We start from the raw sequence: 9,755 nt of genomic DNA on the forward strand, positions 1-9,755 counted from the left end.
GTGAAATTGAGAGCAGATGAAAACAAATGAATAAAATCTGACTTCCCAGTGCAATAAGGCTGCACATACTGAATGGGACAAAACAAACCTGTTGGTAGGCTGAAGTCCCATCATTGTACAGCAGGGGGAAGAGCAGGATAGTGAATTTATATTAGGCTGAATGCCACAGTCAGACAGTCCAATAACAGCAATAAAAAATGTGATATGGATTCAGTGGATTTGTAAGAATTTATCAGCCCTCATGAGATATATTTCCATTTGCGAATATGGAGATGGCAACAATATAGCCCTGTAACGTTTTGGACCAGCAACAGAAATGAAAAGCAAGCATCCATGATATATTATCTTGGTTTTTAAAGACATTATTTCTAACTATTTCTATGAAGCTAGGCTTATAGATTTAAGGCGAGCTTCATATAAGCTTCCATTGGAGGTTTGTTTAGGGTCAAGGCAACACAGAGACTCACTTTTGACCTTACACTTTACCTGATGTGGTTTTTGCCTTAGGTGTCACTCAAAGTATTTACCATTTACCTTAAACACTGCATCATTATAACTTTGACCAAGTACTACTTTGGCCTTTATCTGACCCATCCTAAGGCTCAGTACATAAAGTAGATTATCCAGAGCGATATGAGCCTTTAATATCCCCATGACTTGGAGCAAAACCATGGATTAGCTAGACATACAGTCACCCATTTTACACAATCAGTATATTAAAGGTGTGTTAAAATGAAGATTAATTCAATGAAATTAAACATCTGATGCATATTTGCTTGTACATAAATGAATGCAGTTTGCTGAACTTTGGCTAATCAACCAATTCTGTAAAGAACAGCAACTTAGGCAATTTTGTTGAGTGACTTTACTAGCATTACTTTCAAGTAAGTAAGCCTAATTGGGTCATCTATAGAAAATTACAGTCACCCATTTTACACAATTCCACTACTGCTAATAAACCCCTCAATATTGCTAATAAACTGCCAATAAACTGCTCATATTTCATATTTTTTATGAAAGATAGTGTATGTACGATCAATGGCAAAGAAGCACAAGGTCCTATTGATACGATGAGCAATAGTTTAGGAACCTTTATGTCTGTGAAAAAATAAGTAAGTTAGTTTAAAGGCTGATAGAAAAGCAATGAGCTGCTATTTAATCATGTGGATTTCACAGCAGTGTTACATAAACATAGTCTAAGCTGTATTGGTTTAGGCATCTGATCCCATCAGTGAGCGTTTTTGTTTATTCTCTTGGCTGTCTGTTCTGAGGAGTTTTCTTTCAACGTCAATGTCTCAACACCATAAGTTGTTCCTTTATGAGGGCGGAAGGTTATGGGTGGGGTTCAGGCAGGACCAGTCCTCACCTGCACACCCTGCACACACACACACACACACACACACACATGCATGCACGCAAAACACACACCTTCCTTGCAAGAGCTAAAAGCCCACATACATGACTGGGCTTGCACAGGGTCAGTCACTTTTCCAAATGTATGCTTTTAAAAGCCTTTCTTCTGCACACAAAGGACGGGGTTTCATGTGGTCACAGTTCTTTTGAACCCACGTGTGCTGCTGATGCTGCCCAGCGCATACTTACTGGTGCATCAGTCAAATCGAAATAGTTTGGATTGCCTCAATAATGCAAATTTCTCCATCCAGTCAAATCCCACAGCCTGCTTTATTAGGCAGTTAATTTGAGCAGAAATGAGGCATCACAATTCCTTCTCTTCTGCCTGGTTTCCATTAGTCTCACTCACAACACCACTTGTTTTATAATGAATTAACAAAGTCCCATAATCAACCTATTGGTGTGTGTCTGTTTATGTGTGCAAGAGAGAAAGAGCCACAGAAAGAGTCTGTTTGCTGAAACCCCTCATACTGGCAGCTGAAGCTTTTCACTCTGTCTAGTTTCCCTCCAGGACATTACCGAGCTCCCAGGCACCGCTGCTGCGCTGACATACATCCTCCAGATAGTTCGTAAAAACCACTTTCTATTCTTTACGTCCCCCGGCCCACCAGTGAGGACTGTGCCTGGTTGGAACTTGGAATGAGCGAGCATGTAATATTGAACAGCTGGAGAGTTGGACATGGTATTGAAGGGAGCCATAATTGAGTGAAGACGTAATAGTTTTGGAGACCAAAATGCATGAAAACATTCCCGACAAGTGTGGTATCTGCATTCAGAAAAGTACATTATTGTTCCATTCTTTCATACTAAGCTTGTTATTTTGTTTGATAAGTCAAGATAAATCAATCTGAGGACATAATTGTAAGGATGTTTATTATGAATGTAGTGTTACTAGTGAGGTAAAGTCCATTACGATGATGATGATGATGATTATGATGATGATGATGAGTCCAGGTGCGTCATGAAATTTTATCTCCTGTCGGGGGGGAAATGTTTGGCAGGCTATCAGATGCGCAAAAAGATGGTGCAATACATCATCCTTCATATCTGAGATCAGTTTTGTTGAATGTTTTTGCTTAATTGCAACCTGTATCCTCAAAAAAATCAGAAAGGAATACTACAGAATAGAATATTTGAAAAAGGCTTTGGGATAAATTTGACTATACTACATTTTGACTATGTCTGCTTAATGTTTGCACAAATAATTTCATCATTAGATGGTTGTAAGCGGCCCTGGACAAATCAGAGTGATGGAAAAAACTGAAGCATGAAAGCATCAATATGCATCACAGAGTGTCACAGTCTGATGAAGGTCTGACCGGATTGAAATGTAAGAGCAGAGTGTGTGTGGGATCTTTACATGAATCTGCACAAATCAAAAATGACAAAACATAATTTCTAGCCCAAAACCTGATTCCTGCATCGCTGCCAGTCTGCTGAGTAAGATCCAGGATGTGAGGATTTCAGCTAAGCTCTTCTCCAAATTAGAACCTGCAATCAATTACTCGTCCCCCTCTAAGGTGCGCTACGTCAAGGTGGAGGTGGCAAACGGCCAGCGCTGATTTACTGTCTGGGGGACCAACGTAAACAACGTTTTGATTGTAATGTAAACGGCTCTGGGTTTTCATAAGTGTATCCAGAGTCAAGACCTCAGGGAAACTCAGATTGTCTATTTTTGTGTGTGTGTGTGGGCACGTGTGTCCCTGTGTGTGTCCCTGTGTGTGTCCCTGTGTGTGTGCATGTGTACTGTTGCAGAAGCACAGGTCTCACAGTTTGGTCTGAAGTTTTGGGCATAATAGAACAGTGACCTGACACTGATGTCATGTCGGCATACTAGCTTGTACACATAATAAGTGTGTATGGTTCATCATGGGTTGAGTTTTATTTATTTTCTTATGTATACCGATGGCTGGTCTATGGCTGTCATGTCAAACAAATGATCCTGTGTTGTTTTTAACATTATAAAATGGGCCTGGCAACAGCAAACTGCACTCTGCCCTGCTGCGGCTGCTGTAATGTTGCTGTAGGCAGGAGACCTGAAGTGAGCTGCCCATATGAACTGGATGGCAGAGACGCCTCAAAAACCTGAACACTGTGTATCCTAAAGGGAATATGGAACTGTGTGATCGTTACCACTGGGCAGATCGTTTGTGAAAGATTGAAAAATATAGTCTATTCATTAAATTCGTCTGATTCTTTGAAACATTCACTTGAGAATTCATCATTTTAGCCCTTTATATTCAAACCTGTACAGTTCCCCACATAACAAAAAACAAGTTGTTCTGAATTTGGGCGACTCAGAGAGACTGAGGTGATTTAAATGTGTTTATGTTTATTTTTTTGACTTTGGCAAATATATAGAAGACCATCACCACAATCCACTGATACTGAGAAAATAATCTTAGTTTGGATGGGATTCCTGTATGGCTAGTCATTTTAACGTTAATTAACTTCACTAAAATAGACTCTGGTACTCTACTGCAGCTTGTAAGTAGACTTTTATTATTGTTATTAGTCACTGTTTAAATGTGCTAGCAATATTTTTAATAAAAAACCTTAATAATCAACTACTCAACAAATATAAGTGCCCGTTCAAAAGTTTCACAATCGTCAACTAGACACTAGAACACTAGAAGCCAGATCTTTAGATATTTACATGTTAATTATCATTATTTGATGCTTGAGCTGTCTATAAATGCAGTACAGATATTTTGTTGTGTGTGTAGCTCAGTCAGCTCTTTCTCCCGCTCCTTCACAGTTTAACACACAAGTAGCAAGTCAATCATTGATGATGCACTACAGTGATGATGACTCACCGCACATTTGGTCATGCATGCCCACATGGCCTGAGTGCTGCTGGTCCACTTCCGCTCTGAACTGTCAATCACAAATTCAGACTGAAGGATAATACTGTATCTCCACTAGGATATGTTATGATAAGTTAAAATATCAGAGATAATGTGTTTATTCTCATCTAGGATATGAACTTTTCTAGTTCATTAATCTTCAGTTCAGTTTGTACTTGTCAAATATTCCAATTTTACATCAATTTTGTATCATATGTAATAAGAATAAATTATTCCAATATTCATATACTAACTATTCTTACTATTTATTTAACTATTTAATAGCTGCTACTAGTATTTCACAGGACTGATAATATTTGCTGACAATTAGCCCTTTATATTTACCAACATTTGTTTCTGACGACTCCTAACAAACACACAAATCCCCCCTCAAATATTAACATCCTTAATTAATATTGACGAGTAAAGCTGCGGGAAATAAATGATCAAATGACTCGCCAAATTCCTGATGTGTGGCAGGCTTTTCAAGCTAAGCTGCTGGAGGCTTTCAAATCCAGAAAGTGTTGAGGCATGATAAATCACTCACCATCAAAAAATGACTTTCAGAAATAATAGGAACCATGTTGATTTGTTTACTGAGTGGATGCAGGGGACTTTATCCAGATGTAGTCATTATTTTTGCTGTGCCATGGGGAGCGCAGCAGCTTTTCCAGTGTGAGTGAAATAAACAAGCGCACACAGTGACAGCACAGAGGAGACCGAGATGAGCGATGACATAAATGAGACATGAGGAGGTGCCAGTGGATTATGAAATGGTTGCAGTGTGTGTGTGTGTTACAAGCATCCAAGCGTGCGTACAGTGTGCATGTGAGTGTGTGCGCAGGAGAGAAAGAGCCAGAAATATAGGCAGAGACAGACATGCACACACACACACACACACACACACACACACACACACTGTGCGTCTGGTGGGATTGACAGATACTGACAGAAACTCTTACACACAGTGCTGACAAGTAGCTGCAGACCACCTGATAATCCGATTTGTATCTCCGTTTTATCATTCCTGAACGGAGTGATCATCACGGTTCAGCACAGTTAGGTTATTTCTCATAAATCTCCTCCATCTATATCTGCTGTACCCTTCTGCTGCTGCTCTACGATCTCTCTCTCTCTCTCTCCTCTTCGCCTCCGTCATCTTGATGGACGTGGAACCTGGAAACTGTGGGAGTAAAAGACTTTTCCATCTTAAGTCTGTTTTTGCTCTTGATTGGAGAGATGAGGACTGCAGCTGTGTGGGAGTTTACTACATTACTACATCAACCCCGGCCCAATTGAATGGATGTCAGGATTTTCCAATTCCGAAAACTTTCAAAAGCACTTTGTCAGACGAAATATTTCTCCTGCGGATGTCACATTTCAAAGTAGATGGTGCGAATGCAGAGGAATTGATAGGAAATTCATGATGCGTTACACACAACTCAACTGTGTTCGCTGTCCTTTTTTGTGACCAATAACATCTGTTCTTAAGTTGAATGTTCAGAATCAATTTTAAATAACCATCATACTTTCAATTTGTCTCCACACTCTAATCATTAGCCTCAAACAGATTCATTTCTCAATATCCCACATCCTGATAAAGACCACACAACAGAGAACTGTTTCACAAAATGATAAGCCTGAATGCTGAGTGGATTATGGCACCATTTATGTTTTGGATGTGAAAGGTCATGGAATTTGCACCATAAATGCTCTAATAAAATCCCAAATGTTGGAAGATGGCATCACTGCAAAACTTCAAAGTTCAGAACATTCAATAATTAACTTGTTGGACGAAGACACGGCCTACAATAAAAAGGCCTGGTGAAAGGTGTGATCCTGCGTAAACCAGTCATCAGGTGTGTTCTGCTGCTTTATGAGCGAATCAGCGTGGGAAACCTGTGCTACTATGTGGTGCTGAGGGCCGGTACTCAGCTCTTGGTAGGTTTACTTTATAGGGTCCAGTTGTTGTGGTCCCTAGGGGTTTATAGCCACATTTCTGGACTCAGCACACTGCGAGCTCGTGAATCAGCCTATTGTTCAAAACAATGAGCTATTCTCTCCGGTTGTATAGGATTACAATGCTGTAGAACCTCATGATTTGGACAAAATTCACAGACAGGAGAGCAGAGACCCACTGAGCTGGCTGATATTTGGAGACGGACAAAGGTTTTCCTTGAATGCATTTGGTTCTGACAGACATCTTTTGGTTCTGAAAACAATTATTCGCGGTTGGAAAAGCAAAACATAAGTGTTTTCATCAAGTTTCTAGCTTTATACTGAGCATTTACTAAACCAAACACAGCCAGTCACTTCTTACCCACATATGGAATCATGGCTGTCAAGTGACTCTGTTTCAAATTGTGTATTCAAGTGGAATCGTTTGACCGTTCAGAGAGAGTGAAAATACAGCGTTGGTAGATTTTAACTATGTATCATATGCTGACATTGAGGAAACAAAGGTTTATAAAGGCTGTCTTCAATTATACAACTGATCTTGAGTTCAAAGGCCTTCGTTCCCTTGACATTCTCCAAACATATAATGAAATTAATTACGTTTTTCGTGTGTCACTTCAGCAACAGCAGTTGTTCTCTGTGTGAGGTCTACACTGACCTCATCCGACACAGACAGGAGAGAGAGAGAGAGAGAGAGAGAGAGAGAGAGAGAGAGAGAGAGAGAGAGAGAGAGAGAGGGGGAGAGAGAGAGAGAGACAGAGAGAGAGAGCTCCTCTGGTCATTCTTACATTTACAGGCTCAGCAGCCCTAAACGCCTCCTCCTCCCCAAAAGCTCAGAAGAATTCCAAACTTCTCGGCATAAGTGTCCGGTCAGGAGAGATTTGGGATGGGAATCATGTCATACTCGGGTTTTAATCCAGCTGAGATCACAGCTGGATCCATCTTAAAACCTGCATGTCCTGCATGTCTCGAGCCAGGTCAGATTAGTGAAAGACAACGGAGACTTGTAAAGGTTTGATGCCACCAAAACACCAATATTGCAAAACACTTGTGCTGGTGTGTGTGTGTGTGTGACCAACAGAGGTCTTCAGTCCTCTAGTGGGAGCTGAAGACGTTGGCTTCCCTGCTTCTGAACTTTCGACACTGATAGGCACAACCATCTGAAATTATATTGAGCAACACTTGAAATCACTAAAGAGAAGGAAACTTGAATTTAAGACCTGAAGCCTTGGCAGCTGCCCCCCTTTTACTTGTTATAGCTTGGTAGCAGAGCCCTTGTCTACATTTCAATAATGCGACCTTATGTGACTCCCTGGCAATCCCTTTGCTTAATGGCAGTTTAATGTACCAGAGAGTCCACCGGTTTCTGTTCCAAAAGCGGGTGATTCACTCCCAGAGACACCGCACAAGAGCTGCTAGATGAGCGAGAGTGTACGTCAACATTGGACAGCGTCTCCAAAACAGCAGAAGGGACAAAGGGTTGGGTGGGTGAGGGTGGGTGGAGGCAGGGAGGGAAGAACAGAGTGAGCAATTGATATTGCTGTCCAAACCAACAAACACCGTTTGATTTCAGTGGGCCAGCATGGTGCGGTTATTAGTCTTGGATGTATTTCCTCTGTGGAACAATAATAAACAACAGCCTTGATTGATTTACTGTGTAATGAGGGCCTGGCTGGCTGAGCGAATTGGCATTTGCATCTCCCTGTTTATGTGACTGTCTGTTTTTTTTTTTTCAATCAAAAGAAATACACAGTTGTCTTACCACACCACTCTTCATCCTGGTGGTTTTAATGGTCTGCCTAATTTGTGAAACTACAGGGGATTTGGGGCAGCAACGGCCCGAGATGGAGTGAATGAAAAAAATACTATTAATATTGATGTTCATAAATATATAGTAGATATTCTGACATATATGTAATAAAATGAGAGAGAGGATAGGAAACAGGGCTTCCAACCTGCCACACTCCACTCCTGCCCACTGCCTGTGGAGCCAATAATCAAGTCAGCAAGCTAAAATTGCTCTTTGTTAAGTAGGCAATTCCTCTCCCTCGTGTCTGACTTGCTCTTAAACTGTATCCGGTCATTTCCAGTAAACCTCTTTGCGGGCAGTTCACTGTGTCTCTGGAGGTTCACTCTGGACTCTCTTCAGTATTGGCATGTTTCCCCTGCTCTCATTACTGCTGCTAACACAGAGCCGAAGTGTTAATTATCTTTGTCAGGAGGGGGACACACGTGTGACTTTTCTCTCTCAGCCTGGTTGTGCTGCCTCTAGCTCTGTGATGAGCAACAGGAGAGAGGCTTTGGTGCAAAACGGTTTTAAATTAAAACATGTTGAGTGCAGACACATGCGTGTGTTTATGCACGCAGAGGCAAGCATGGTTAGTATCTCTCGGTCAGTATCTCTCTCTCTCTCTCTCTCTCTTCCTCTGTGTCTCACTCTTTCTCTCCCTCCCAAACACAAGGGCAGACACATGGAAACACACACACACACACACACACACACACACACACAGAGCTCCCGTTTTCCTCCGAGATAAGCAGCTGGAGGGGTGTTTGGGTTGGAGCAGGGATTGGCTGGCCTCTCGCCTGGCCAGGAGTTCAGCAGCAACTGGAAAGGATCCTCCTCTGGGCGCAGATTAAAGGACCTGTTTAATACAAGCCTCCACTGGGCCAAAGCTTACATGGATGCATAAACATCCAACCATAGGGATGGAAGTTTAGGACACACACACAAAAGCAAGAACAGAAACACATGTAAACACACATGCTCACAAACACACACAAGCAAACAAGCAAAAACAGATGCGGGAAGGTCCGCTTTTAAATACCGCTCACATTTGGTGACCATGAAGCTTCAAAGGGAGAGAGAGAGAGAGGAGTTGAAGGTCGCTTTTAATAGCCTCCACTTACAGAGCCATCTCTATTTGGTCCAGTGTCATGGACACAAGGAACAACACCGTCAACAGCAAAATAAGGAGTGGAAGAGGTGAGTCTGTAAGAGATGAGCTACAACAATCACTTACAATCACCTTTTCTGTTGACCGCTTTGAGATATTTTTGTTTTCCATAGCCTCATCAAAATTACAGTAAATGTGTTAATGGGGAAAATGAGTTCTTCCAAACATCAGTCTGAGTCATACACATCCTGTGGGAAGGCTGAAAGGAAATGAGGAGTGAAGGATGTAAAAACGATGAGAAGAGAAAAGGAAGGGAATTCCCCTGGGTTTAACTTCCTTTTTTCCCATGAATTACAGAGAAAACCAGGTGTTACAACAAATATAAGGAGTGACCAATTTAGGGAAAAACCAATGTTCATTTGTTGATTTAGTATCAGAGAAGGCTTGGATGATAAGTGGCATAACAGGAGATAATCCAATGTCAAGTTTATCAAGGTTATTTCTTTCTCATCCAGCGTCAAGAACCAAAACTGATTTAGAGTGGATTAATGCACAAATACATGATAAATCGCTGTTTTGTGACAAATTCAAATCTAAATCAACCACAACCAAAGTAACCACAGGGTGCAGAGACACAACACAA

Source organism: Centroberyx gerrardi, chromosome 11 (genome assembly GCF_048128805.1).
Source record: "Centroberyx gerrardi isolate f3 chromosome 11, fCenGer3.hap1.cur.20231027, whole genome shotgun sequence".
Classification (NCBI taxonomy): Eukaryota; Metazoa; Chordata; class Actinopteri; order Beryciformes; family Berycidae; genus Centroberyx; species Centroberyx gerrardi.